This window comes from Corvus brachyrhynchos, unplaced genomic scaffold, assembly GCF_000691975.1.
Source record: "Corvus brachyrhynchos isolate BGI_N302 unplaced genomic scaffold, ASM69197v1 scaffold398, whole genome shotgun sequence".
Lineage (NCBI taxonomy): Eukaryota > Metazoa > Chordata > Aves > Passeriformes > Corvidae > Corvus > Corvus brachyrhynchos.
In genome coordinates, this window is record NW_008239780.1 from 455,447 (window position 1) to 465,744 (window position 10,298).

Below are 10,298 nucleotides of genomic sequence, written 5' to 3' on the forward strand. Positions count from 1 at the left end.
TTGTTTCCGGGCGGGTCTGCTATTGGTGGCAGTTTGGGAACCACGTGCAACTGAAAGAAAACCCTTTTTTCCTTAAGCATAAGAGAGAGACTTTTCAAGAACTGGAACACTGACTAACATCCCATGTTCTGTTATCCCTTGTGTGAGCTGGGTAAAAGGAGAGAAGCGCTGGGAGGGGGGGGGATTTGCTTTAATTTTGTTATTTTCTCTTTACTTTTAATTCTATTAGTAATAAAACTCTTTCATTGTACTGCAACTGTTTAAGGTTTGTGCCTGCTTTGCTTTTCTCCTAATTCTTATCTCACAGAAGGAAAATAAGTAAGTAATGAATATTTTGAACCAAAACCACTACATTTAATTGGTGTTTCTGCCCGGTTTCGAACTCAACCCGCTACAGTCAGTCATTTCTGGCTTATCCTTTCCCACCATTCAAGGAAGGATGTTTATTGCTGGCTAAGGTTGTTTTCAGCTGAGATAATTCATCACAAGACAAACCATTCTGGCCTAGCATAGCCATGGGGGAAGTAGAGATAAGCTTTTGCTCTATTAGGGGGTGAAAGGTCCTGTCATAGGGGTCAAGTGTGATTATGGTCTGAAGGTTGCAAACTCACCTTGAATAGCTGAACACTAATTTGAGCCAATAGAGATGGTGCAGGAAAAGGGCTGTTAAAGGCCGACTATGTTCTGTTACGGTATGGTCCTTCCATTTGTTTCAGGCAGCCCATAAAGTGTATAATTGAACAAACATATCTGCTGAGGTCTTCAGTCCTATTGTTGAAAAGTTTGAGAATCCCTGTTCTGAAGTCATAAAATAGTGAGGTGGAGATTCTAGTTTGCAGGAAAATAAAGCCATATTTCTTCATTCAGTTCACATGCACCTGCTCAGCTCAGCATTTCCTTTGGAGGCAAATGGATTCCTGAGCCAAACTTTAGCCACCTCTTCTGAAAATATTGCCCTGCATTCTCTTCTTCACTTTAGTTTTACATTCAAGAATCTGGACTCTGAAAAGACATGAACTCTTTGTAGGTCATGTGCATCTTGAGTCACATACAACACCAAAACCTCATAGGGGTATGGACTAGACAAGGGAAGAAAGTTTTAAAGCCATCAAGTGTTATATTTTTAATACTTATTTCAGAACTCAGATTGAAGTATTTACCTTTGAAAAAGTGTTCTCTCCAATTGTTGGACAAAATGTGGAAATTACAGGTGAAATTCTCCTATATTTATAGGAGGTAATGCATAATATGATCTTTTAGCCTTGAAATCTGTTAAATTGATGAACTATATTAAACAATAGTTTAAAATCACTTTCTCTTTCTTCCATGAGCGCTGCCAAGGAAGGGCTTGGCATTGAAATGGCCATTATTTAGATGGTGCCCTCAAGCACAGGAAGATATGTGAGAAGGAAAAGATATGTGACTCCAAAAGAACTTTGGGCTGCTTTATAATTTCTTCAGTTTTTCATGTATGTCACTGAATACAAAACCCATCTCATTCTCTGAGTATGCTAAATCAGTTAAGTGAATGCTAATGTCCTGCTGGCTCCAGCAATTCAGCTGGAATTGAACTATCAGAGACAATGCCTAGAGCTGAGCCGACATCATTGTGAATAGTTCCAATGCACAAATAAAACAGAAAGAGAATAGAAACTAGACATTTTAATGTCAACTCTCTTAGAAGCACAGGAAAAAAAGAATCATCATTGGTCAAATAGAAACAGACAAGAAAAAAAAAGGCAGAGATAGGAAAATCCTATTTTCAAGATCCCACAAGAAAAAAAAGTTGAGATGAAAATAGCATTCTACTAGAAAGAATGGGTTCTTAACATGCCTTTAAAATAAAATGCATGAAACAGTGATGAAGTGATTTTGCTGCATCTTTAAGGAGCTTGGTTTTATCAGTCTGGGATTATTTGGAAAAGGCCCTCTGCAGAAATTTATGGTCCCAAATTATGATTTTGCAGGCTCAGATTGCATCGGTAGAGAAGCACCATTGTGAGCAGCAGTGATGTAGGCAGAGAAGCCAGAAGGGGAAGCTTGCTCTTCTGGAGCTGCCTTGATGTGATTTATGGACAGTTTATGGAGCCTGAGCACAGGACTGGGCTTGTGTTTTGGTTAACATGGATTCTGTTCAGTGTCTGAGAAAATCTATTTTAGACATTGTCTTGGTTGGCTACCTGCAATCTGGAGAGACACAAAAGCTTCTGGCGTAGTATTTTTTGTAACAGGGCTTATGGTGAGTAAGTGGCTATTGTTACTAGATGGAAAGACCTGTGAATTTATGTTGACATTAACCCACTAAGGGAAGAGAAGAAAGAGGAAGGAAGGATGGATATAGAACATATGACAGGCCTGAATGTCAGTAGTTTCCACAAGATGTTTTCAAGAAAAATATTGATATCTCTTAATTTTGCTTAGGAAATCAAGGCTTTGAAGTATCAGATCCTCCAAGCAGACATTTGCTTTCTTATAGCAGTGTTGAAATAGGAGACTCCTGATCTGTATGTGCAGAGGCGGAAATGCCTGCTAGATATGTGTTTGCAACAAACTGGAACTACTAATGATGTTAGAGCAGAATTCAGAGCCCTGTGCTGCAATTGTAGATCTGTAATGGAGAGGACACAGACGGTGGACATTAAATGCCTGGTCCTGAGGTGTGGGAGTGTAGAGGGATTCCTTATGGAACAAGGGCATATGATACCCCTGGAAAGATTGGACAACCCAGGGTTGCTGAGGAAAAGTCCCTGAACAGGCCCCTGGCTGCAGGCAGGCCTGGAAAGCACCTGAGAGTCCTTGGCAAAGTTATACACTGGTCGGCTCCCCCCCGGATTAGAGGCTGTCTAGAGGGACTGGGCGTGAATCTTTGCAAAAGTAGATATAAGCTTGCATAGTTGAATAATAAAGGGAGAACGACGCTTAATCGTATCGGTGTACGTGTTGTTTATCTGGCCAGCTCTCTGGACTCAGTCCCTAACATAGGAGGAACTGTTTCATCTTTCCCTGCCAGCTGATGACCTGTGAAAGAGAGAGCTTGTTCCATGTAAGAGGGGATGCTGTCACTCTGGCGCTGTGATCAGATGTAGAAGCTGTTCAGTTTCTGGGGAAGCAGGGGTGTAAGCAGTGCCAATAGCAGGCACATGGGAGCAGGGAGTGGCACAGACAGAGCAAAGAGTGGACAAGGTCTGACTTTACTGTGTCTGAGATCAGCAATGTGTCAAATTTCAGCCTATTTATCTTTAAAACAGGTGTTGACAATGCTGTGTTGCCTCACAAGGGCTCAGCCTGGCCGGGCCAAGCCTGCTCCCTGGTTTCTTTCAGTTTGGTTTGGAAACAGTGGGCTGTATTTAGACTTGTCACTTGCACAGCTGCTGTGCTGCAGATTTTTGCAGAAGCTGTGCTGTTGATAACTAAACCACAGCGCTCCTGTGCTCTGCCTTTTACTGGCCTTTACGGAGTCCTTTAGCAAATATATCAAAATGCAAAGATGCCACTGCTCCTTAGCTTGATGGTAGTATCTACAGTGTGACAGAGGGACAATTGTATGGGAGGGGGCGCCAAGAGAAAGGCACCTGGAGATCCCTGAGCCTACAGTACTCAGTACTACTCCTGGCTCCCTGCAGGGCTGGCACCAAGGATGGCAGTGGTGGGAAGTGAATTTTGGTTTGTTCACACCAGCAGCACCTCCCAGCAGTCCTGGCACCAAGGATGGCAGTGGTGGGAAGTGAATTTTGGTTTGTTTACACCAGCAGCACCTCCCAGCAGTCCTGTGAGGGCAGGCAGCAAGCCATTGCCAGTGCTGCATGGGGCTGCTGGTACAAATGTGTCACACTTCCTAATTCCCAGGAAAAAGAGGTCCCAAGGCAGTAAATAGAGGGTTGTTTGAGAGGCAAGGGAGGGATGTTACGTGCTGCATAGTCTTCTCTCTTCTCCCCTAATTTCTACAGAGCTTCCATATGCTTTATACTCTCTATGTGGGACTTTTGTTTTCAATATGTGCAATATCTAATGTACTCATAATTTGGAGAGTACGCTCATGGTTTAAGAGGCTGATATTCTGGTACATGGGTAATTGCGCCATAGTTCCTGTTCATATCTAAACATCTATCTTAAGGTAAATAAAGGAGTAGCTGATTGCTACACCTCTGGGTTTAAATTTGCTATGTCATTAATCTGAGGAATTTTTCTTGAGGAAAAAATTATACATGCTTGGATCAATTATATCAGTGCAAGAGGAGGTGAAGCTGCTATGACGGAACAGAAAAATCTCTTTAGGAATGTGAATTGTCAGTGATGTACAGTATCTATTCACAAGCTAAAAGAGTGAATTAAAAGTGATAATTATGTGCTGTTTTTGCTGCTTAAGTAGTTTAATGCCATTATGCCTGTGCTACTTAATGGAAAAGCTTTGAATCAGACTAGCACAGGAATACAAAAAATTTTAATGGATTTCTGCGCAAGTCATTCTTTATATTATGAAAAAACCCCACCAAATATATATAACTAAGTCTTTGGATTCAATTATCAATCCTCTCTCCTAATTTGAAGAGCAGAATTATCACTTAACAGCAGTTCTCTGAAATAGGATTTTAATGATTCTAGTCATCTCATAGCTGAACAAGTTTTTTCCTGATCAGTACAAAGTTAGAAGATTCTCAGTGCTGAATCAGTTTTAATTATTCAATCTCAACCATAGAAAAAATATAGTGTCAACAGCATGTCTTGAGCATCTGTCAAAGAAGCTGTCAGAAATATTCTCTGTGGGTTGTCATGTGTTACCTGGCTTCTCTGCATGAGGAAAAGGCTTTGGTACATGGTATTGGAATGAGACTGTAGATATAATGCATAGGAAGAGAAATACGCCATATACCTGGAGGGATTCTTTTGGCCTGATCCCAGCATTTTATAGTTCTGAAACAAATTTCATGGGCTTCATCATAATGTGATCCTGTCTCCCTAAGGAAATTTGCAGTAGTTTAGGCCAAATGCTTGTTTTATCTTGGAAGGAAGAAAAGGAAGCAAGTAGCAGACTGAACAGTTGTGCATCATCCTTTTACAGTTGGTACTAAAGCAAATGGATTGAAGTACTGAGGTGGTGTAACTTGTGCTCCTTGGATGTGTATTCATGGTTTATAGGGAGGTGTTATTGGTGACAACTGCTGTTGCAAATTCAAAATCAGAATTTGCAGAAGCTCTGCAAAACTTTTCTAGGACGAATACAGATAAAGGTGGAAGACCAAGTTCAAAAACCCTTCTGTTTTTATTATTAGCCACATATTTTCATCTGTTCATGCATCTGGTTATTCCCTGGGATTTTTTTACATCCCCTTTGAAGACTCTATAACTCAGGGGAGAATCTCCTCCTTGGTGTTAACTACCAAAGCTGCTTTGTTCCCAGTGTCTCATGGCAACTATCTGTGCTTTTTGATTCTGATGCTAGAGAACTAAAGTTAGCATTTATTCTACAGGGTGCATGTTATTTGACACAACAGTAATTTACCATCAGCAACTTCCTGGCACATCTGAAAATCAAGTCACCTCTTTAGGCCAGTAAGATGTCAGTCCTTCCTCACTGCTGGTGTTTTGGTATTTTATACAATGTAAGTCAAGTTGGGACTGACCAAGCTGTTTGTTCAGCCTGTTAGTAGTAAACTTCTGGGCATTCTACAGAGAATACCCAGTGTTACAGTTTGCCAATCTGTTTAGATTATTACATACTTTTCCTTTCCCATGTATTTGTATTTTGTTTTGGCTCTTTCCATACTTTAATAATAAAAAAGGTGTAATAGATTCATATTGTGTGTTCCCAAGGTCTTTCTGATGGAAGTGTTGGGACTTCTTTACAGTTGTACTCAGTTTTGCTGACTTACATCAGGAAAACAGAGCAGTTTTACAGCAATGGAAAAATATTGTGAGGTTAAATTTATTTCCCTTTGAAAACAAGAAATTGATATGAGTTGGCAGAAACACTCATATGCAAACAAGAGTCTTGAAAGGCTTACTCTGAGGTTCTCTCATGCTATTGGTGTCAACAGAAATATTGCTGCTTCATTTTCTGCTGTGGTCCCAAATTGTCTGTCTGCAGTAGCTAGGCTAATTGTGGGAGTTTTCTTTTCTGGTGATTTTTCTGGATGGATGTCCATCAGGAATGACACCATGATCTGAAACATAGATTTAGAGGAAACATAACAATTTTAGTCACAGGCTTGGGATTTCAGTTGTCGGCTTGGGCCCAGTGAGGGTTAATCAAAATAGTTAGGAGATCTGGACTTGAAATAGAGTTTTAGATGTTAGTAACTGATTACCAAGTAACTGATGATCTGTCATTAGCATGTTTTTTTGCTGTGCTTAGAATAAGGAGCAGAAACATTGATTTGGTGTATAGAATAAAGACAATTACCAATTTCCTCCCTTTGTGGGAGCCCATCCAAAAGTCACGCAAGAAGAAACTTAGAGGTCACTAAAGTAATTAGGATTGTTAAAGTTCAGAGAAGCAACAAGGTCAAAATGAGGAAGATGAGTTACTTCATCTTCCTTAGGACCACTGACCCAATTCAAGACCACCGACTCCATTCAGGACACACACTATGCATGCTTAATGACATTTAAGCTCATTTCCATACGAAGCGGAGAATGGGAGGCGCTAACACTATGAATATGCATTTGTATTTTAGGTATTCATAATATTTGTAAATAAAAGGTATCATGTTTGCTTGGATCGGGGCCCTGCGTCTTAGGGAGCTATCCCACGCAGTGCCTGGTGCCAAATAAAACACACACTTTCTAAGTCTAAACTGTTAGAGAGTTTTTGTCCGTCTCAGTTGGATATCGATACTAGATCGATATTCATATTTTGGTAAATCAGATCAACATTAATATAGGTCTTAATACCATTCTCCCTCCTCAGCTTGAAGTGAAAGGGAACTGGGAGTGTAGGATCAAGTCCTTAATTTGTTACTTACACTTGATTTGAGGCTTATTGTCCAAGGTCAAGCTAAAAGGGTAACGGAATAACTCAGGCCTGTGAACAACTCATCATGTTAGACAGAAAGCAATTGGGTCCAAGGCACAGCATGTTGGAACTTTGCCACTTCCTTTCTCTTTCAGTACTGTTCTGCCTTCTCAGTCCTGTAAACAGTCTCTTCATCCCTTTCTGTGGGTAACTGGGCTTCCTTCCTGAAACCTTCCCAAATTCAAACTGCATTTGGCAATAATTTCGTGTTTGTGCTTGATACAGAAGTTTTCAAAGGAGCTTCACAGACACTAATCAGGGTAAAAATGCAAAAAATAAAATCTTTCTTATTCTGAAGTTTCCTTTGGAAACCATTTAATTTCTTACAAGCACACTTTGGCAGATGATGTGGCCCTTATAGTAATAAATCACAGGAACATGAGACACTTCACTGCAGCTGTGACATGGCTAGTTAGGATCCTATTCAAGAAAAAGGCTTAGGCAATGTATTTTCTTTCCTATACTTTGGTGTACCATTTCTCCCCCATATAGTTCAAATGAAAAGACTCTCAGAATGCTCTTATAATTGTCTCCTTAGAGTTATAATCTGCAAATGCTTTTTTCTAAAAGATAAAAATACCCACATCTTAATGGAGCCTTTTTAAATGGCACATCAGTAACTCTCCAACCTCCTTCATGGTTTTGTAAATCTCTTTAATAAGGGTGAGAAGCAGCTTACAGAGGTCTCTCTGATTAAAGGTTTGACCTGGAATTACTTTGAATTTGTATTATGGAGTCAGCAGGTTTACAGTGGTAAGTCTTAACAGAGAATCTTTTGAAGTGCTTTGCAGGTAGAGCTGTAAAGACAGTAAGTATTCTATCAAACTTACTAAAACCACAACAGAACCAGTTAAGCATCAGGGCACTATGTTGGAAAGCCATATCCACAGAGCACAGGGAACTGGATGCCTTGGTAGTTTAAAATCCGGGTTGGCAAGTCTTCTGAGTGGGATTATATGGCACTATTTCAAGAAAAGGAGGCTGGATTCAGTCATCCATGAGGTTCCTTCCACCCTATGGCCAGAGCTCCTGCAAGATTATAATCACTAGAAGAATAATAGTTCTAAGAAATTATTCAAATCAGTAAGAAATATAGCCAGGACAGTGAGTTTCATGGAAATTTGACACTCAGTGCTTAATCTCCATGCATGACTTGGCTCAAAGGAAGCAATCAAGGACACAAAAGCCTGTGAGGCCTTTTAACCCCACTAATTTTGAGTTTTATGTCTATAAGTTCCTTAGAAGGTGATGTTCTCCTGAAGGTCACCTAACTCTCTGCTAACAGATTTGTTTTATTTGTCTGTGGTGGTCCTGTAATTCTGCTGAATAGAAATACTTCACTGTAGGATGGGTGGCCTCTAAGGCTTGGGCAAAACTTTCAGTATGGGGCAGTTTTATTGCACAATATTTAATGGTTGACTTCAGGTGTATTTAGGAGCAGAGCTATCCAACATCTACAGTACTCATCAGTCTCAAAAAGGTCAGACTTTCACTGGCAGTGTCCTTTTTCTTTAATTTTTTGCTTTTGTGGTTGGACTTTTTGGCATGAATATACTGACAGCATTCCTGTAACTACCAGCCAAGGACAGGAAATTGCAGCTTACAGAAGTCAGCTTGCAGTATTGGTGGTGTTTGCTTTGGAGAGTCTGTTTACTGGGTCTTTATGTCAAATATCATCCAAAGGCAACACCATCTCCCTAACAGTAATGATATTTTTCATCCTTTTAGACAGGGTGTCAGAACCTTCCCTCCTTGCTGCACCCAGCTCCTGCTGTTCTGCTTTTTGCAAGGTGTCAAGATGTGCCCTTGGAGACGTGCCTTGTACTGGAGGCAAGCATGTGAAGTAGCCCGAGGGAGCCTGGTTCTCCTGTTATCTCTCTCCAAGATCCAGGATGTGCCACCCAGAGCAGCTCTTCCCCAACACACACAGTCACTCCACACTGGCAGTTTTCTGGGCAGAGAGGGAAGCACTGCTGATGGGGAATGGGAAGAGATGAGATGAGAAGAGAGGAGCATGTTTTTCCTCTCCCAACTGCTTGAACAGAAAGGCTGTTCAAAGGGGACCCAGATGTGGAGCAGAGAATCAGGGAGAACCCTCAGACAGAGTAGGCAGAACAGAGATGGTGGAAAACAGGACATGAAAGTGGCACAGCAGAAAGCTCTTTTAACTTTAAAGAAAAGTGAAAAGTTTTGCAGCTCATGAAGGAAAGCCTTTTCAGGGGCTGTGGGTAGGGTTTTTTACCAGTTTTCAGGCAATGTTAAAACCCCAGACTTCTGTTGCTCTGATAATTTTTTTTTTTTTTGCAATGATAGCAGTAAAGACATTGTAAGTGAATTATTAGGCTCTTGTGTATGACACATGCACATCCTACCTTAGAACTTGGCTGAGTGTAGACAGAATTTTCTTCAAGATGATCAATGGTTTTAATCCAGTTTATCAGAAGCCCTTAGCATTCTCTTAGAATAAACCCTATTTCTACAGACTTGGGGGAAACTGAATGTGGATCTGTTTAGTCTGACTAGGTGACAGCAAGGCTGAAATACTGTTGAGGAAGGTATTGCTGCTGCAGAGTTGATTGAACAAGAAAACTATCGAAGGTGATCCCAGAAGTTGCTGGTGTTCACAGTACAGCTCAGGTGAGTACATGCAAGATGTCTGACGGGACAGGGTAGAGGACAAAAAGCACTAACACGGCTGCATTCAGACAGCAGTGGCAGGTGCACTGTAGGCTTCCTGAATGCCTTACAGCTTTTGGGTATTTAAGTTTTCTTACTGTTCTTTTTGAAGAAAGACTGTAAATATAAATTCCTTAAAGAGCAGTAGTACAGTTCCTGCCTCCATATGTGGCCAAATAGGGTGGTTCAACGGTGAGCTGAACAAAGTAAAGCATTTCACTCGTTTTGCTGTACTGGGATGCAATTTCCTTTATGACTCCCCAGCAATCTGCATACATTCTCCTGGAGAGAGAGGAGTGATCATTCCTGCCTGTGACGGCCTAGGCTTTTTTGGAAATGATACTGCAGTATTTAAGCTTACTCAAATGCTGGATTAACAGCAGCCAGGACAAAACCTTAGTCTCTGTTCAGTCCTGGTGCAATTGGTGGGCTGGTCTGATGGTAATAAGATGAAAGGTCTCCAGGTTACTGCTGCCCTTTGTGTCAGTAGAGAATACTGTTCTTATCCTGGGTTTGACCCAGCTCCAATTAATATGATACAAAAACGCCCCAAAACTTTTCTATTATATTAGTTTCAAAACAGTAGCAGATTATGAGGCAAGTCCAGCTG